This window comes from Oncorhynchus nerka, linkage group LG12 (genome assembly GCF_034236695.1).
Source record: "Oncorhynchus nerka isolate Pitt River linkage group LG12, Oner_Uvic_2.0, whole genome shotgun sequence".
NCBI classification, from domain to species: domain Eukaryota; kingdom Metazoa; phylum Chordata; class Actinopteri; order Salmoniformes; family Salmonidae; genus Oncorhynchus; species Oncorhynchus nerka.
In genome coordinates this window covers 79,929,982-79,952,124 of record NC_088407.1, presented here as the reverse complement: position 1 = coordinate 79,952,124, position 22,143 = coordinate 79,929,982, and positions in this window count along the sequence as shown.

Genomic DNA, 22,143 nt, shown 5'->3' with positions numbered 1-22,143 from the left:
CACTCTGTTAGTAAAAGCTCACTTCACTCTCATTAAAGGTTTGGGGACTAATGGATTTTGTAATTTAACGAAAAACTGATACAAATCCGATACTGACTCTGACTAAAAGGGGTTACGTTTCAACATTCTTAAATATATACTCTACCGGTCAAAAGTTTGGGGTCACTTAGAAATGTCCTTGTTTTTGAAAGAAAAGTTTTTGTCCATTATAATAACATCAAATTGATCAGAAATACAGTGTAGACATTGTTAATGTTGTAAGTGACTACTGTAGCTGGAAACGGCTGATTTTTAATGGAATATCTGCCTGCTACACAGTCTACTGGCTACAGCACCCCACTGTGACATACAGCCTGCTATACAGTCTCCTGTGAGCAGCACCGCACTGTGACATACAGCCTGCTATACAGTCTACTGGCTATAGCACCCCACTGTGACATACAGCCTGCTATACAGTCTACTGGCTATAGCACCCCACTGTGACATACAGCCTGCTACACAGTCTACTGGCTACAGCACCCCACTGTGTCATACAGCCTGCTATACAGTCTACTGGCTACAGCACCCCACTGTGACATACAGCCTGCTACACAGTCTACTGGCTACAGAACCGCACTGTGACATACAGCCTCCAATACAGTCTACTGGCTATAGCACCCCACTGTGACATACAGCCTGCTATAGAGTTTGCTGGCTACAGCACCCCACTGTGACATACAGCCTGCTACACAGTCTACTGGCTACAGAACCGCACTGTGACATACAGCCTGCTATACAGTCTACTGGCTATAGCACCCCACTGTGACATACAGCCTGCTATACAGTCTACTGGCTATAGCACCCCACTGTGACATACAGCCTGCTATACAGTCTACTGGCTACAGCACCCCACTGTGACATACAGCCTGCTATACAGTCTCCTGTGAGCAGCACCGCACTGTGACATACAGTCTGCTATACAGTCTCCTGTGAGCAGCACCGCACTGTGACATACAGCCTGCTATACAGTCTACTGGCTATAGCACCCCACTGTGACATACAGCCTGCTATACAGTCTACTGGCTATAGCACCCCACTGTGACATACAGCCTGCTACACAGTCTACTGGCTACAGCACCCCACTGTGACATACAGCCTGCTACACAGTCTACTGGCTACAGCACCCCACTGTGACATACAGCCTGCTACACAGTCTACTGGCTACAGCACCCCACTGTGACATACAGCCTGCTATACAGTCTACTGGCTATAGCACCCCACTGTGACATACAGCCTGCTACACAGTCTACTGGCAACAGCACCCCACTGTGACATACAGCCTGCTATACAGTCTACTGGCTACAGCACCCCACTGTGACATACAGCCTGCTACACAGTCTACTGGCTATAGCACCCCACTGTGACATACAGCCTGCTACACAGTCTACTGGCTACAGAACCGCACTGTGACATACAGCCTGCTATACAGTCTACTGGCTATAGCACCCCACTGTGACATACAGCCTGCTATACAGTCTACTGGCTATAGCACCCCACTGTGACATACAGCCTGCTACACAGTCGACTGGCTACAGCACCCCACTGTGACATACAGCCTGCTACACAGTCTACTGGCTACAGAACCGCACTGTGACATACAGCCTCCAATACAGTCTACTGGCTATAGCACCCCACTGTGACATACAGCCTGCTATAGAGTTTGCTGGCTACAGCACCCCACTGTGACATACAGCCTGCTACACAGTCTACTGGCTACAGAACCGCACTGTGACATACAGCCTGCTATACAGTCTACTGGCTATAGCACCCCACTGTGACATACAGCCTGCTATACAGTCTACTGGCTATAGCACCCCACTGTGACATACAGCCTGCTACACAGTCTACTGGCTACAGCACCCCTCTGTGACATACAGCCTGTTATACAGTCTACTGGCTATAGCACCCCACTGTGACATACAGCCTGCTATACAGTCTACTGGCTACAGCACCCCACTGTGACATACAGCCTGCTATACAGTCTCCTGTGAGCAGCACCGCACTGTGACATACAGTCTGCTATACAGTCTCCTGTGAGCAGCACCGCACTGTGACATACAGCCTGCTATACAGTCTACTGGCTATAGCACCCCACTGTGACATACAGCCTGCTATACAGTCTACTGGCTATAGCACCCCACTGTGACATACAGCCTGCTACACAGTCTACTGGCTACAGCACCCCACTGTGACATACAGCCTGCTACACAGTCTACTGGCTACAGCACCCCACTGTGACATACAGCCTGCTACACAGTCTACTGGCTACAGCACCCCACTGTGACATACAGCCTGCTATACAGTCTACTGGCTATAGCACTCCACTGTGACATACAGCCTGCTACACAGTCTACTGGCTACAGCACCCCACTGTGACATACAGCCTGCTATACAGTCTACTGGCTACAGCACCCCACTGTGACATACAGCCTGCTACACAGTCTACTGGCTACAGCACCCCACTGTGACATACAGCCTGCTATACAGTCTACTGGCTATAGCACCCCACTGTGACATACAGCCTGCTATACAGTCTACTGGCTATAGCACCCCACTGTGACATACAGCCTGCTACACAGTCTACTGGCTACAGCACCCCACTGTGACATACAGCCTGTTATACAGTCTACTGGCTATAGCACCCCACTGTGACATACAGCCTGCTATACAGTCTACTGGCTACAGCACCCCACTGTGACATACAGCCTGCTATACAGTCTCCTGTGAGCAGCACCGCACTGTGACATACAGTCTGCTATACAGTCTCCTGTGAGCAGCACCACACTGTGACATACAGCCTGCTATACAGTCTACTGGCTATAGCACCCCACTGTGACATACAGCCTGCTATACAGTCTACTGGCTATAGCACCCCACTGTGACATACAGCCTGCTACACAGTCTACTGGCTACAGCACCCCACTGTGACATACAGCCTGCTACACAGTCTACTGGCTACAGCACCCCACTGTGACATACAGCCTGCTACACAGTCTACTGGCTACAGCACCCCACTGTGACATACAGCCTGCTATACAGTCTACTGGCTATAGCACCCCACTGTGACATACAGCCTGCTACACAGTCTACTGGCAACAGCACCCCACTGTGACATACAGCCTGCTATACAGTCTACTGGCTACAGCACCCCACTGTGACATACAGCCTGCTACACAGTCTACTGGCTATAGCACCCCACTGTGACATACAGCCTGCTACACAGTCTACTGGCTACAGAACCGCACTGTGACATACAGCCTGCTATACAGTCTACTGGCTATAGCACCCCACTGTGACATACAGCCTGCTATACAGTCTACTGGCTATAGCACCCCACTGTGACATACAGCCTGCTACACAGTCGACTGGCTACAGCACCCCACTGTGACATACAGCCTGCTACACAGTCTACTGGCTACAGAACCGCACTGTGACATACAGCCTCCAATACAGTCTACTGGCTATAGCACCCCACTGTGACATACAGCCTGCTATAGAGTTTGCTGGCTACAGCACCCCACTGTGACATACAGCCTGCTACACAGTCTACTGGCTACAGAACCGCACTGTGACATACAGCCTGCTATACAGTCTACTGGCTATAGCACCCCACTGTGACATACAGCCTGCTACACAGTCTACTGGCTACAGAACCGCACTGTGACATACAGCCTGCTACACAGTCTACTGGCTACAGAACCGCACTGTGACATACAGCCTGCTATAGAGTTTGCTGGCTACAGCACCCCACTGTGACATACAGCCTGCTACACAGTCTACTGGCTACAGAACCGCACTGTGACATACAGCCTGCTATAGAGTTTGCTGGCTACAGCACCCCACTGTGATATACAGCCTGCTACACAGTCTACTGGCTACAGAACCGCACTGTGACATACAGCCTGCTACACAGTCTACTGGCTACAGCACCCCACTGTGACATACAGCCTGCTATACAGTCTACTGGCTACAGCACCCCACTGTGACATACAGCCTGCTACACAGTCTACTGGCTACAGCACCCCACTGTGACATACAGCCTGCTATAGAGTTTGCTGGCTACAGAACCGCACTGTGACATACAGCCTGCTATAGAGTTTGCTGGCTACAGCACCCCACTGTGATATACAGCCTGCTACACAGTCTACTGGCTACAGAACCGCACTGTGACATACAGCCTGCTACACAGTCTACTGGCTACAGCACCCACTGTGACATACAGCCTGCTATACAGTCTACTGGCTACAGCACCCCACTGTGACATACAGCCTGCTATACAGTCTACTGGCTACAGCACCCCACTGTGACATACAGCCTGCTATAGAGTTTGCTGGCTACAGCACCCCACTGTGACATACAGCCTGCTACACAGTCTACTGGCTATAGCACCCCACTGTGACATACAGCCTGCTATAGAGTTTGCTGGCTACAGCATCCCACTCTGACATACAGCCTGGTATAGAGTTTGCTGGCTACAGCACCCCACTGTGACATACAGCCTGCTATAGAGTTTGCTGGCTACAGCATCCCACCGTGACATACAGCCTGGTATAGAGTTTGCTGGCTACAGCACCCCACTGTGACATACAGCCTGCTACACAGTCTACTGGCTACAGCACCCCACTGTGACATACAGCCTGCTACACAGTCTACTGGCTACAGCACCCCACTGTGACATACAGCCTGCTATAGAGTTTGCTGGCTACAGCATCCCACTGTGACATACAGCCTGCTATAGAGTTTGCTGGCTACAGCATCCCACTGTGACATACAGCCTGCTATACAGTCTACTGGCTACAGCACCCCACTGTGACATACAGCCTGCTACACAGTCTACTGGCTACAGCACCCCACTGTGACATACAGCCTGCTATACAGTCTACTGGCTACAGCATCCCACTGTGACATACAGCCTGCTACACAGTCTACTGGCTACAGCACCCCACTGTGACATACACCCTGCTATAGAGTTTGCTGGCTACAGCACCCCACTGTGACATACAGCCTGCTACACAGTCTACTGGCTACAGCACCCCACTGTGACATACAGCCTGCTATAGAGTTTGCTGGCTACAGCACCCCACTGTGACATACAGCCTGCTACACAGTCTACTGGCTACAGCACCCCACTGTGACATACAGCCTGCTATACAGTCTACTGGCTATAGCACCCCACTGTGACATACAGCCTGCTATACAGTCTACTGGCTATAGCACCCCACTGTGACATACAGCCTGCTACACAGTCTACTGGCTACAGCACCCCACTGTGACATACAGCCTGTTATACAGTCTACTGGCTATAGCACCCCACTGTGACATACAGCCTGCTATACAGTCTACTGGCTACAGCACCCCACTGTGACATACAGCCTGCTATACAGTCTCCTGTGAGCAGCACCGCACTGTGACATACAGTCTGCTATACAGTCTCCTGTGAGCAGCACCGCACTGTGACATACAGCCTGCTATACAGTCTACTGGCTATAGCACCCCACTGTGACATACAGCCTGCTATACAGTCTACTGGCTATAGCACCCCACTGTGACATACAGCCTGCTACACAGTCTACTGGCTACAGCACCCCACTGTGACATACAGCCTGCTACACAGTCTACTGGCTACAGCACCCCACTGTGACATACAGCCTGCTATACAGTCTACTGGCTATAGCACCCCACTGTGACATACAGCCTGCTACACAGTCTACTGGCAACAGCACCCCACTGTGACATACAGCCTGCTATACAGTCTACTGGCTACAGCACCCCACTGTGACATACAGCCTGCTACACAGTCTACTGGCTATAGCACCCCACTGTGACATACAGCCTGCTACACAGTCTACTGGCTACAGAACCGCACTGTGACATACAGCCTGCTATACAGTCTACTGGCTATAGCACCCCACTGTGACATACAGCCTGCTATACAGTCTACTGGCTATAGCACCCCACTGTGACATACAGCCTGCTACACAGTCTACTGGCTACAGCACCCCACTGTGACATACAGCCTGCTACACAGTCTACTGGCTACAGAACCGCACTGTGACATACAGCCTGCAATACAGTCTACTGGCTATAGCACCCCACTGTGACATACAGCCTGCTATAGAGTTTGCTGGCTACAGCACCCCACTGTGACATACAGCCTGCTACACAGTCTACTGGCTACAGAACCGCACTGTGACATACAGCCTGCTATACAGTCTACTGGCTATAGCACCCCACTGTGACATACAGCCTGCTACACAGTCTACTGGCTACAGAACCGCACTGTGACATACAGCCTGCTACACAGTCTACTGGCTACAGAACCGCACTGTGACATACAGCCTGCTATAGAGTTTGCTGGCTACAGCACCCCACTGTGACATACAGCCTGCTACACAGTCTACTGGCTACAGAACCGCACTGTGACATACAGCCTGCTATAGAGTTTGCTGGCTACAGCACCCCACTGTGATATACAGCCTGCTACACAGTCTACTGGCTACAGAACCGCACTGTGACATACAGCCTGCTACACAGTCTACTGGCTACAGCACCCCACTGTGACATACAGCCTGCTATACAGTCTACTGGCTACAGCACCCCACTGTGACATACAGCCTGCTACACAGTCTACTGGCTACAGCACCCCACTGTGACATACAGCCTGCTATAGAGTTTGCTGGCTACAGAACCGCACTGTGACATACAGCCTGCTATAGAGTTTGCTGGCTACAGCACCCCACTGTGATATACAGCCTGCTACACAGTCTACTGGCTACAGAACCGCACTGTGACATACAGCCTGCTACACAGTCTACTGGCTACAGCACCCCACTGTGCCATACAGCCTGCTATACAGTCTACTGGCTACAGCACCCCACTGTGACATACAGCCTGCTATACAGTCTACTGGCTACAGCACCCCACTGTGACATACAGCCTGCTATAGAGTTTGCTGGCTACAGCACCCACTGTGACATACAGCCTGCTACACAGTCTACTGGCTATAGCACCCCACTGTGACATACAGCCTGCTATAGAGTTTGCTGGCTACAGCATCCCACTCTGACATACAGCCTGGTATAGAGTTTGCTGGCTACAGCACCCCACTGTGACATACAGCCTGCTATAGAGTTTGCTGGCTACAGCATCCCACCGTGACATACAGCCTGGTATAGAGTTTGCTGGCTACAGCACCCCACTGTGACATACAGCCTGCTACACAGTCTACTGGCTACAGCACCCCACTGTGACATACAGCCTGCTACACAGTCTACTGGCTACAGCACCCCACTGTGACATACAGCCTGCTATAGAGTTTGCTGGCTACAGCATCCCACTGTGATATACAGCCTGCTATAGAGTTTGCTGGCTACAGCATCCCACTGTGACATACAGCCTGCTATACAGTCTACTGGCTACAGCACCCCACTGTGACATACAGCCTGCTACACAGTCTACTGGCTACAGCACCCCACTGTGACATACAGCCTGCTATACAGTCTACTGGCTACAGCATCCCACTGTGACATACAGCCTGCTACACAGTCTACTGGCTACAGCACCCCACTGTGACATACAGCCTGCTACACAGTCTACTGGCTACAGCACTCCACTGTGACATACAGCCTGCTATAGAGTTTGCTGGCTACAGCACCCCACTGTGACATACAGCCTGCTATACAGTCTACTGGCTACAGCACCCCACTGTGACATACAGCCTGCTATACAGTCTACTGGCTACAGCACCCCACTGTGACACACAGCCTGCTATACAGTCTACTGGCTACAGCACCCCACTGTGACACACAGCCTGCTATACAGTCTACTGGCTACAGCACCCCACTGTGACACACAGCCTGCTATACAGTCTACTGGCTATAGCACCCCACTGTGACATACAGCCTGCTATACAGTCTACTGGCTATAGCACCCCACTGTGACATACAGCCTGCTATACAGTCTACTGGCTACAGCATCCCACTGTGACATACAGCCTGCTACACAGTCTACTGGCTACAGAACCGCACTGTGACATACAGCCTGCTACACAGTCTACTGGCTACAGCACCCCACTGTGACATACAGCCTGCTATACAGTCTACTGGCTACAGCACCCCACTGTGACATACAGCCTGCTATACAGTCTACTGGCTACAGCACCCCACTGTGACATACAGCCTGCTATAGAGTTTGCTGGCTACAGCACCCCACTGTGACATACAGCCTGCTACACAGTCTACTGGCTATAGCACCCCACTGTGACATACAGCCTGCTATAGAGTTTGCTGGCTACAGCATCCCACTCTGACATACAGCCTGGTATAGAGTTTGCTGGCTACAGCACCCCACTGTGACATACAGCCTGCTATAGAGTTTGCTGGCTACAGCATCCCACCGTGACATACAGCCTGGTATAGAGTTTGCTGGCTACAGCACCCCACAGTGACATACAGCCTGCTACACAGTCTACTGGCTACAGCACCCCACTGTGACATACAGCCTGCTACACAGTCTACTGGCTACAGCACCCCACTGTGACATACAGCCTGCTATAGAGTTTGCTGGCTACAGCATCCCACTGTGACATACAGCCTGCTATACAGTCTACTGGCTACAGCACCCCACTGTGACATACAGCCTGCTACACAGTCTACTGGCTACAGCACCCCACTGTGACATACAGCCTGCTATACAGTCTACTGGCTACAGCATCCCACTGTGACATACAGCCTGCTACACAGTCTACTGGCTACAGCACCCCACTGTGACATACAGCCTGCTATAGAGTTTGCTGGCTACAGCACCCCACTGTGACATACAGCCTGCTACACAGTCTACTGGCTACAGCACCCCACTGTGACATACAGCCTGCTATAGAGTTTGCTGGCTACAGCACCCCACTGTGACATACAGCCTGCTATACAGTCTACTGGCTACAGCACCCCACTGTGACATACAGCCTGCTATACAGTCTACTGGCTACAGCACCCCACTGTGACATACAGCCTGCTATACAGTCTACTGGCTACAGCACCCCACTGTGACACACAGCCTGCTATACAGTCTACTGGCTACAGCACCCCACTGTGACACACAGCCTGCTATACAGTCTACTGGCTATAGCACCCCACTGTGACATACAGCCTGCTATACAGTCTACTGGCTATAGCACCCCACTGTGACATACAGCCTGCTATACAGTCTACTGGCTACAGCATCCCACTGTGACATACAGCCTGCTACACAGTCTACTGGCTATAGCACCCCACTGTGACATACAGCCTGCTACACAGTCTACTGGCTACAGCATCCCACTGTGACATACAGCCTGCTATAGAGTTTGCTGGCTACAGCACCCCACTGTGACATACAGCCTGCTATACAGTCTACTGGCTACAGCATCCCACTGTGACATACAGCCTGCTATACAGTCTACTGGCTACAGCATCCCACTGTGACATACAGCCTGCTATAGAGTTTGCTGGCTACAGCATCCCACTGTGACATACAGCCTGCTATACAGTCTACTGGCTACAGCATCCCACTGTGACATACAGCCTGCTATACAGTCTACTGGCTACAGCATCCCACTGTGACATACAGCCTGCTATAGAGTTTGCTGGCTACAGCATCCCACTGTGATATACCATTTTTTCTAAGAGTGTACTAGAATGTAACAAAAGGTTTCTTCAGCTGTCCCCATAGGAGAACCCTTTTTTGGTTCTGGGGAGAACACATTTTGGTTCCACATAGAACCCCTTTGGGTTCCACGTAGAACCCTCTGTGGTAAGGGTTCCACATGGAACTCAGAAGGGTTCTACCTTTAACCAAAAAGGGTTCTTCAAAGAGTTATCCTATGGGGACAGCTGAAGAACCGTTTTAGGTTCTAAATAGTTCCTTTTTTTCTAAGTGTGTACAGTCTCCTGGCTATACAGCACACCACCATGAAAGGGCTTACTGAGACAATAGAAATATAATGAATAATGAATAGAATATTATTATATTTCTATGGCTGTGATACTCACTTTTCACTAGAGGTGTCAAACTCATTCCATGGAGGGCCTAGTGTCTCCTGTTTTTTGCAAAGCTGTCATCGAGAGCCAGACCCGGTCCCCCGGTGCGAACACGGGGGCCTCACTGCAGTGCTGTTCAGCGCTCTTCTTCTGCCATACACTAGTTTGTTTTAATGATTCCTGGACGGCTCTCCAGGGGTCCTTCGAGCGCTGTACCCATTCCTCCACCGCAGGAGCTTCGGTCTGGCTCTGATGCCATGGAGCCAGGACCGGCTGGTAGCCCAACACGCACTGGAATGGTGACATGTTAGTAGAGGAGTGGCGGAGGGAATTCTGAGCCACCTCCGCCCATGGACGTACCTCGCCCATTCACCAGGCTGGTCCCGGCAATACAACTGCAGAAACCTACCCACATCCTGGTTCACTGTCTCCACCTGCCCATTACTCTCGGGGTGAAAACCCGAGGTCAGGCTGATCGAGACCCCCAGCCGTTCCGTGAACGCCCTCCAAACTCTGGACGTGAACTGGGGACCACGATCAGAAACGATGTCCTCAGGCACCCCGTAGTGCCGGGAGACGTGTGTAAACAGGGCGTCCGCAGTCTGTAGAGCCATAGGGAGACTGGGCAAAGGGAGGAGACGGCAGGACTTAGAAAACCGATCCACAACGACCAGGATCGTGGTGTTTCCCTGAGACGGGGGAAGGTCGGTGAGAAAATTCACCGACAAATGTGTCAGGATTTGGCCAGGGTTGTTCCGGTTTTTGGTCACTAGATGCCCCCATTGTGCCTTTTGACCTTTTGTTTTCCCTTGATCCCCATTATTATTTGCACCTGTGCCTCGTTTCCCCTGATTGTATTTAAACCCTTTGTTTTCCTCAGTCCTTTGCTCTGTGTTTGTATGTTAGCACCCAGCCCTAGTATTCTGTGAACTCTTGTTGATCCCGGTGGACGCTCTTGTGGAATTCTGTTTTTTGTTCTTGTTTATTTATTTTTGAGTATCTTTTGAGGCTTTTTGTGCTATACCTACCACCTTGTGGATTTACCTTTTTTGTCTTGGAGGATTACCTTTGTTCTTGTGGAATTCCTTTTCAGGTTGTGGAGTTACATGTGTTCCTGAAGGACTTCACTTTTTACTTCATTAAATACACCGTCTCAAGTACTGCTGTGTCTGCCTCATCTTCTGGGTTCTGCCGACTATTCGTGGCTCAGTTGGTTAAGTGACTGTTTCTCACTCCGGAGACCCGGGTTCGTAACCGGGTCCTGACAGAAACACAGAGCCAAAAATGAACCCAGAGGCAGCCAGTTCCCAGGACCTTGTTGCCATGCTGTCCCACCACCAGGAGACTGTCCAACGCCACGAAGCCGCCCTGGTTCAGCAAGAGGCCTTAATGGCTAGACATTCTCATCTTCTGTCGGAGATGCTGACTTCCATAAAGCAGATATCTGATCGACTTACCTCGGCAACAGTTCCCGTCCCAGTACCTCAGATTCACGTACCCATGGCAGTTAACCCTCTGGCTGAACCTCGTCTTCCACCTCCCCAACGGTTCTCAGGTGATCCAAGTGCTTGTAAAGGGTTTCTCACCCAATGTTCTCTCTCCTTCGAGCTGCAACCTCGTCGTTCCCCACCGACCGGTCTAAGATCGCATATATCATCACCCTGCTGTCGGAAAAAACCCTGGCCTGGGCTACTGCTGTGTGGGATGCCCATAGTTCCTGCTGTGCCAGCTACTCTGCCTTTGCTGAGGAATTCAAACGAGTGTTTCAAGGCCTAAGCAGTGGTCCTGACTCAGCCAAACAGCTCCTGACTCTCCACCAAGGTCGGCGCAGCGTGACGGACTATGCCATCCAGTTCCGCACGGTGGCAGCAGCGAGTGGTTGGAACAACGAGGCGCTCACTGTGTGCTTTCTGAAAGGCCTTTCCGACACTATCCAAGATGAACTGGCCACTCGGGAACCACCGGACAATCTCGAGTCCCTGATCAAGTTGGCCTCACACATTGACCAGCGTCTGAGAGAGAGAGAACTCAACCGTAGACCTCTAGCCCCTATCAGTCCCAGCTCCGAGTCCCCACCTTTATCCTCGCTGGCTCCACCGGAACCCATGCAGATTGGACGCATCTCCCAGGCTGAGAGAGACCGCCGGATGAGGGAGCGACGCTGTCTATATTGCGGCAAACCGGGCCATTTCCGTTCCACGTGTCCCGGGCTCCAGGGAAACCCGTACAGTCCCGTACAGACCGGGGGGAACTGTAACGGGAAACATAACCTCCTCCCATCCGTCCAACTCCCGTCTGCTCATTCCAGTCACCCTTTCCTGGGACAACCACAAGCTTCACCTTCAAGCCTTGGTAGACTCTGGAGCCGCAGGTAACTTCATGGATGGTGTCTGGGCGAAGGAGAATGGCGTTCCCTTTGAACCTCTAAGTGACCCCATGAGGGTTACTACATTGGATGGAAGCCCTTTGGGATCTGGACTTGTCACTCATGTCACTACCTCCTTGCGACTTTCAGTTTCACAACACAAGGAATTGATGAACTTTCATTTGATCTCCTGTTCCGAGTTCCCTCTCGTCCTTGGATACCCCTGGCTTCACAGCCATAACCCTCACATCGACTGGTCTGTGGGCACTATCAAGCAGTGGGGTCCTACGTGCCAAGCTACATGTATTTTCCCGAATTCCCCGAGTTCTACTCCCGAGTCTTTAGAATCCATCGACCTGACCCGAGTTCCCGAGTGTTACCATGACCTCAAACTGGTATTTAGCAAACAGAGGGCCACCATGCTACCACCCCATAGACCTTATGATTGCCCCATCGAACTGTTTCCGGGCACTTGCCCCCCCAGGGGTCGGATCTTTTCCCTATCTCCACCCGAACGAGCTGCTATGGATACCTACATCAAGGACTTCACAAACTTTTACCGCAAGTTCATCAAGAACTTCAGCTTGGTGGCAGCCCCTCTCTCAGCTTTAACCAAGGGTGGCAATGCAAGGTTTTTGTGGGGAAGAGAAGCTGAGACGGCCTTCCAAGGACTCAAGCAGCGCGTCCTCTCTGCTCCCATCCTGATACTACCGACTACGGATGAACCGTTTGTGGTGGAGGTAGACGCCTCAGAGGTTGGTGTTGGAGCTGTCCTGTCTCAGAGGGGTGAAGACAAGAAGCTTCATCCGTGCGCTTTCTTCTCACACCGGCTTACCCCGGCTGAGAGGAACTACGATGTGGGGGATCGTGAACTCCTAGCGGTTAAGATGGCATTGAAGGAATGGAGACACTGGCTCGAGGGGGGTTCTCACCCGTTTCAAGTGCTTACGGACCACAAAAATCTGGAGTATATCCAGCAGGCGAAGCGGTTGAACTCTAGACAAGCTAGATGGTCTCTTTTCTTCAATCGATTCCAGTTTATCCTCACCTATCGGCCCGGGTCGAAGAATCTCAAACCGGATGCCCTGTCCCGAGTCTACGCTCCTGCCATTCGAGATGACACGGACATGCCTGTCCTTCCTGCTGCTAAGATCGTGGCACCGATTTCGTGGCAAGTTGAGGATACCGTGAGACGAGCTCAAGCTATCGAACCGGACCCGAAAGGGGGTCCTGCCAATCGGCTGTTTGTCCCCAAGGCAGTGAGGACTCAGGTCCTTCTGTGGGGGCACTCCTCTCGCCTCACCTGTCACCCGGGCGTAGGTCGCACCTTGGAGTTCATCCAGCGTAAGTTCTGGTGGCCTACCATAAGAGAAGACGTTGCCTCTTTCGTCAATGCCTGCCCCGTGTGCTGCCAGGGCAAATCTTCTCACCTCCGCCCTCAAGGACTCCTTCACCCTTCACCTATTCCCCACAGACCCTGGTCCCATATCTCGTTGGACTTTATTACTGGCCTTCCTCCATCCCATGGCAATACTACTATCCTAGTCATAATCGACAGGTTTTCAAAGGCGGCCAGGTTCGTCCCTCTGACTAAGTTACCTTCTGCCAAGGAGACGGCTGAGTTGGTAATTAATCATGTGTTCCGAGTCTTCGGCATTCCTCAAGATATGGTTTCTGACAGAGGTCCCCAGTTCGCCTCAAGGTTTTGGAAGGCCTTCTGCCAACTCATGGGTGCTTCTGCCAGTCTATCTTCAGGGTACCATCCGGAGTCCAACGGCCAAACAGAGAGGATGAATCAAGAGCTGGAAGCCACCCTCCGATGTATGACTCGTAACAACCCGTCCACATGGTCGTCCTTCATTGTTTGGGCCGAATACGCGCACAACACCTTGCGCTCCTCCTCCACTGGTATGTCCCCGCACGAGTGTGCCTCATCTTCTGGGTTCTGCCGACTATTCGTGGCTCAGTTGGTTAAGTGACTGTTTCTCACTCCGGAGACCCGGGTTCGTAACCGGGTCCTGACAAAATGCGACCATGGCCGTTGTGGAACGGGGAGGGGCTGTAACTTCCCTCTAGGCAGGTGTCGAGGAGCCTTGCTCTGAGCGCACACCGAGCAGGAGGAGACATAAAACCTCACGTCCTTGACCAAAGTGGGCCACCAGTACCTCTCCCTAAGACTCCTCACTGTCCACTCGATACCAGGATGAACTGAAGAGGGTAGTGTATGGGCCCATCGAATCAACTGATCACGGACACCAAGTGGCACATACTGAACACCTGCTGGACACTGGGGGGGTGCAGGTTTCAACCGTAACGCCCGCTCGATTTCCGCGTCCACCTCCCATACCACCGGTGCTACCAGACATGAAGCTGGAAGGATGGGAGTCGGATCAATGGGCCGCTCCTCGGTGTCATATAGGCGGGACAGTGCGTCGGCATTCGTATTAAGGTAGCCTGGCCTATAGGAGATCGTAAAACGAAATCGGGTAAAAAACATGGCCCACCTGGCCTGACGCGGATTCAATCTCCGCGCTGCCCGGATATACTCGAGAACTCCCGGTCCCCCACGTCATAGTTCCACTCCGCCGGACCGAGCTTCCTCGAGAAGAAAGCTCAGGGGCGGAGCTTTGGTGGACGCGTCCACCTCCACTATGAACGCCAAAGAGGGGTCCGGATGAGCCAGCACGGGAGCGTCGGCAAACAGCTCCTTCAGGCGACTGAAGGCTCTGCCCGCCTCTGCTGACCAGCGCAAGCGTGCCGGCCCCCCTTCAGCAGTGAAGTAATGGGAGCAGCCACCTGACCAAAACCACGGATAAACCCTAAAAACCGCTGCACCTCCTTTACCGTGGTCAGAGTCGGCCAATTACGTACGGCTGTAATGCGGTCACACTCCATCACCACCACAGAGGTGGAAATGCGATAACCCAGGAAGGAAACAGCATGTTTAGAGAACACACATTTCTCAGCCTTGACGTACAGGAGTCGCCCAAGTACCCTATGCACCAGAGACACGTGCGCAGCGCGTGTGGCAGAATAGATCAGTATATCATCGATATACACTACCACAACCTGCCCGTGCAGGTCTCTGAGAATCTCGTTTTCAAAAGATTGGAAAACGGCTGGAGCATTCTTCAACCCATACGGCATGACGAGGTACTCATAATGGCCAGATGTGGTACTAAACTCAGTCTTCCACTCATCTCCCTCCCGGATACACACCAAATTATACGCACTCCTAAGGTCCAGTTTTGTGAAGAAACGCGCCCCGTGAAATGATTCCACCACCGTGGCGATGAGAGGTAGCGGGTAACTAAACCCCACTGTGATTGAATTTAGACCTCTATAATCAATGCACGGACAAAGACCTCCCTCCTTTTTCTTCACAGAAAATAAGCTCGAGGAGACGGGTGACGTGGAGAGCTGAATGTACCCCTGTCCCAGAGCCTTCCATATGTCTCCATAGCCACTGTCTCCTCCTGGGACAACGGATACACGTGACTCCTGGGAAGTGCAGCGTTTACCAGGAGGTTTATCGCGCAATCCCCTCGTCGATGAGGTGGTAATTGGGTCGCCCTCTTCTTACAGAAGGCAACAGCCAAATCGGCATTTTCAGAGGGAATGCGCACAGTGGAAAACTGGTCTGGACTCTCCACCGTCGTCGAACCGATGGAAACTCCTATGCACCTACCTGAACACTCCTCTGACCACCCTCGGAGAGCCCCCTGCCTCCATGAAATCTCAGGATTGTGACTAGTCAGCCAGGGAATCCCCAGCACCACTGGAAATGCAGGTGAATCAATAAGGAAGAGACTAATCTGCTCACCATGATCCCCCTGCATTACCATGTCCAGTGGAACCGTGGCCTCCCCTACCAGCCCTGACCCTAATGGTCGGCTATCTAGTCAGTGCACGGGGAAATGTTGGTCTAACGACACCAGCGGAATCCCTAGCTTTAACGCGAGGCCACGATCCATAAAGTTCCCAGCTGCGCCTGAATCGACTAGCGCCTTATGCTGTAGAGAGGGAGAAAACTCAGAAAAATAAATTAGTAGGAACATATGACCAACAGGGAGCTCTGGGTGAGTCTGGTGCTGACTCACCTGGGGTGAACGAGGAGTGCTCTGCCTGCCATCCCGACTCCCAGACGAGCTCCTCCAGCACCGATCGGCAGTGTGTTCTCTCCGAGCACACCTGGTGCAGTAGGAGCCTCCTCCTCCGGTCCCCCTCGATGCGGCCCCTCCTAACTCCATGGGAATTGGAGCAGGAGGGCCTGGAGGTGGAACCAACAGGGCCTGTTCTGGACGCCTGCGGGCAGCCAGCAGGTTGTCTAGTCGGTTGGACATGTCAATAAGTTCGTTGAGTGAGAGGGTGGCGTCTCGACAAGCTAGCTCCCTGCGGACGTCCTCCTGGAGGCTACAGTGATAGTGGTCCATCAGGGCCCTGTCGTTCCACCCCGCCCCAGCGGCCAAGGTCCGGAATTCCAACGCAAAGTCCTGGGCGCTCCTCGTCTCCTGTTGCAGGTGAAACAGCCGTTCACCCGGGTGAACTTGGGGTAGTGATCCTTCGCCGAGTCTGGGCCATTCCACACTGCGTTGGCCCACTCCAGGGCTCGACGCGCCAGACAGGAGACGAGGATGCTCACGCTCTCCTCCCCCGAGGGAGTCGGACGAACGGTAGCCAGGTACAGCTCCAGCTGTAGTAAGAACCCCTGGCACCCAGCCGCCGTTCCATCGTACTCCCTGGGGAGCACCAGACGCAGAGCACCGGATCCGGTACCCTAGCAAGGAGACGGACTGTTGGAAGAACAGACATTTCTCAGCCTTGACGTACTGGTTATGCTCCAACAGTCGACCAAGCACCCTGCGCACCAGGGACACATGCTCGGCGCGTGTAGCGGAGTATATCACTATAATATAATAATTATACTATGTATAAACCCCTACAACTCATCCAGAACGCCGCAGCCCGTCTGGTGTTCAACCTTCCCAAGTTCTCTCACGTCACCCCGCTCCTCCGCTCTCTCCACTGGCTTCCAGTTGAAGCTCGCATCCGCTACAAGACCATGGTGCTTGCCTACGGAGCTGTGAGGGGAACGGCACCTCAGTACCTCCAGGCTCTGATCAGGCCCTACACCCAAACAAGGGCACTGCGTTCATCCACCTCTGGCCTGCTCGCCTCCCTACCACTGAGGAAGTACAGTTCCCGCGCAGCCCAGTCAAAACTGTTCGCTGCTCTGGCCCCCCAATGGTGGAACAAACTCCCTCACGACGCCAGGACAGCGGAGTCAATCACCACCTTCCGGAGACACCTGAAACCCCACCTCTTTCAGGAATACCTAGGATAGGATAAAGTAATCCTTCTCACCCCCCTTAAAAGATTTAGATGCACTATTGTAAAGTGGCTGTTCCACTGGATGTCTTAAGGTGAACGCACCAATTTGTAAGTCGCTCTGGATAAGAGCGTCTGCTAAATGACTTAAATGTAAATGTAAATATCAGGATGTCATCAATATACACCACTACACCCTGCCCGTGCAGGTCCCTGAAAATCTCGTCTACAAAGGACTGGAAGACTGATGGAGCATTCATCAACCCGTACGGATGACGTGGTACTCATAGTGCCCTGAGGTGGTACTGAACGCCGTCTTCCACTCGTCTCCCTCCTGGATATGCACCAGGGATCCAATTTGGTGAAGAAGCTCGCCCCGTGCATTGACTCAATCGCACTGGCTATGAGAGGTAGCGGGTAACTGTACCTAACAGTGATCTGGTTGATACCTCGATAGTCAATACACAGGCGCAGAACTGCATACTTCTTCTTCACAAAATAGAAACTTGAGGAGGCAGGTGAAGTGGAGGGCCGAATGTATCCCTGCCCCAGGGATTTGGAGACATATGTTTCTATAGCCACCATCTCCTCCTGTGACAGGGGATACACATGACTCCTGGGAAGTGCTGCATCTACCAGGAGAATTTTCGCACAATCCCCCCGTCGATGGGGTGGTAATTGAGTCGCCTTCTTCTTACAGAAGGCGAGAGCCAAATCGGCATATTCAGAGGGGATGCGCACGGTGGAGACCTGGTCTGAACTTTCCACCGTAGTCGCACCAACGGAAAGCCCTAAACACCTCCCCGAGCACTTTCGTGACCACCCCGTGATAACCCTTTGTTGCCACGGAATAGTGGGGTGATGACAGGCCAACCAGGGTAGGCCCAGCACCACAGGAAACGAATCAATAAGGAACAGACTGATTCTCTCCTTGTGACCCTCCTGCGTCACCATTCCCAGTGGAGCGGTGGCCTCCCTAATTAGCCCTGACCCTAATGGTCGACTATCTAGGGCGTGAACTGGGAAGGGCAAATCCACTGGAACAATAGGGATCCCTAAACTATGGGCAAATGATCTGTCAATAAAGTTCCCCGCTGCGCCTGAATCTACGAGTGCCTTATGCTGGGAATGCGGGGAAAACTCAGGAAAATTAATATACAAAAACATGTGTGCAACAGAGGGCTCTGGGTGAGCCTGGTGCCGACTCACCTGGGGTGACACGAGAGTGCTCTGCCTGCTGCCTCGACTCCCAAAGGAACCTCCCCAGCACCGACCGGCAGTGTGCCCTCTGCTGCCTCGACTCCCAAAGGAACGTCCCCAGCACCGACCGGCAGTGTGCCCTAGGCGGCCACAGATGGTGCATGGACCGGCTCCTCCTCCGGTCTCCCTAAGTGCAGCACCTTCCAGCTCCATGGGCGTAGGAGCGGTGGTGCTGGGGGATGGAATCGACAGACCCCAATCTGGACATCCGCTGGTAGCGAACAAGTTATCCAACCAGATGGACAGATCCACCAGCTGGTCAAAGGTAAGAGTGGTGTCCCTGCAGGCCAACTCCCGACGGACTTCCTCGCGCAAACTACAACGGTAGTGATCGATCAGCGCCCTGTCGTTCCATCCCGCGCCGGCGGCCAGGGTCCGAAAGTCCAAGGCGAACTCCTTTGCGCTCCTCGTCCCCTGCCTAAGGTGGACGAGACGTGAAATCCTTGAATTGGTCCAACACCGCTTCTCCTTCCTCCCATACGGCGTTGGCACACTCCAGGGCTTTCCCTGAGAGACAGGAGACAAGGGCTGACACGCTCTCACGGCCCGAAGTAGCCAGTTGGACGGTTGCCAGGTAGAGCTCCAGCTGGAGTAGGAACCCCTGACATCCCGCAGCCATCCCATCATACTCCCTCGGAAGAGCGAGCCGAATCCCACTGGGACCGGGTGAAAGAGGGGTGAGTAGTGGTGCCCTTGGTGGTGCTGGTGGAGGCGCTGGAGGAACTCCTCTTCTCTCCCAGCGATCCATAGTCTACTGGACGCGATCCATGGCGGTGCCGAGATGTTGTAGCATGGCCACATGCTGCCTGAAGCGATCCTCGACCCCAAATATGTGGGTGTCTGCTCCTGCTGCGTGCGTGATTCTGTCAGAAGGTCAGTGTAGCTGGTGCATGAAGTCAGGCGCAGGAGAGCAGAATGAGTAAGCAACATACTTTACTCAAAATAAAGGCACAAGGTAACAATACACTTTACCAACAATAAACGGTAATCAATTACGCACGGGTGAAAACAGCACCCGTCGAAATCCAGCCATAACGTCCCGAATGAACAAGAAACAATCACGCACAAAAACATGGGGGAAACAGAGGGTTAAATACATGCCGCCGAACGCCGCCCGAACAAGGAGAGGGACCGACTTCGGAAGAAGTCGTGACACAAGGACATCCCAGCCGACCAAACCCTTCCCTAAGCCGGACGACGTTGGGCCAACAGTGCGCCGCCTCATGGGTCTCGGCTGCGGCTGCCTGTGACACAGCCTTATGTATGTCTGCTTGAATTAATTTCCCAGTTCGGAGTGATTCTTTTCCCACGCATTGTATTTTGTTGTTAATTAATTGAATATTAATTTTAAAAAGTGAAACCTTGACCCTTATATTTGCTGGCATGTCGTAATTTAGAGACAGGTTATTTTTACCACATATCTGTTCTTTGCTATGCTGTAGTTTTACTTTGCTGTGTCCTCAGACTCTTCATTGTGTGTCTAGGGATCTGTTCTATATACGCTATGGGCTGCTGTGCTATACACTGCCTTCACTCTGTAGCACTCAACCACATTCAGGCTTCTGTCTCTATAACATATGGGCTGGTTTCCCGACAAAGGTTAAGCCTGCTCCTGGACTAAAAAGCCCTTTCAATGAAGATGCTCCACTGAGCATGTGTTTAGTCCAGGACTGGGCTTAATCTGTGTCCAAGAAACCGACCCTACATCTTCAAATTAACTTCATCTTGAAAACTGTGAATCTGACAGCACCCTAATAGCTGATACTGTATATTACTGTATATTAACCATGGCCAGGTTTGGTGCAGCACGACAGTCATGATTATGGTCATCCATTGCGTTTTTAGTTTACCTCCTGTGGTAATTAATTGTGCCTGAGGGAAAGTGACTGAGAAGAAGGAACACAACTTCTAAATATGGATTTACGTCCTAGATACAGGAGAGACCTAGATTCAGGAATCAAGCTGAGATGTTGCCCCAAATACTGTTAGACTCTGGACAAACACATAATATCTCATTAATAACACATGAATAACTTTTCCATTATTGATTATATGCTCAGAAATGTGATATTTTGAATTAAAGACCCTTTATTCAAATCAAATTGTATTTGTCACATGCTTCGTAAACGATAGGTGTAGACTAACAGTGAAATGCTTAATTATGGGCCCTTCCCAAAAATGCAGAGAGAAAAATAGAGAAATAAATGCACAATGAGTAATGATAACTAGGTTTATACACAGGGTACAAGGTAATTGAGGTAATTATGTACAGGACATATAGGTAGGGATAAAGTGACTAGGCAACAGGATAGATAATAAACAGTAGCAGCAGCATATGTGATGAGTCAAAAGAGTTAGTACAAAAAGGATCAATGCAGATAGACTGGGTAGCTATTTGGTGAACTATTTCACTAACTATTTAGCAGTCTTATAGCTTGGAGGTAGAAGCTGTTCAGAATCCTGTTGGTCCCAAACTTGGTGCATCTGTACTGCTAACCGTGCGGTAGCAGAGAGAACAGTCTATGACTTGGGTGGCTGGAGTCTATGACCATTTTTAGGCCTTCCTCTTACACCGCCTGCTATAAAGGTCCTGGATGGCAGTGAGCTCGGCCCCAATGATGTACTGGGCCGTATGCACCATGCTCTATGGCGACTTGCGGTCCAATGCCAAGCAGTTGCCATGCTAAGGGTGATGCAGCCAGTCAAGATGTTCTCGATGGTACAGCTTTTCGTAAAACGGCCACTATCCACAGAAGTGCCATCCCCACCACAAATTCAACCCATTCTAATGCTTTTTCAATTCCCCTCTTTTCATTCGCTCTTTCTCAGGGATCAATTCTATTGACCTCTTCTGTTACAATGTTATAAAGAATTCTGATGAGCCAAACTGTTTATTGAATTGGGAAGCATGTGTAGTAGCTAGCACCAGATACTACTTTATGTTGTTTATTGAATTGCCACTGAAGGTCTGCGATACTGGTATCATCCCAGCCCTACTATTGACCAGGGCCCATAGGGAAGTGCACTATTTTGGTAATACGAAGCAGACACACTTTCTGTTATCTGGCTCTTCTTTCTCTTGTACTGCATGTTGTGCACCAACCAGTGGGCTTTAACTAAAACTGCTCTGTCGTTTGT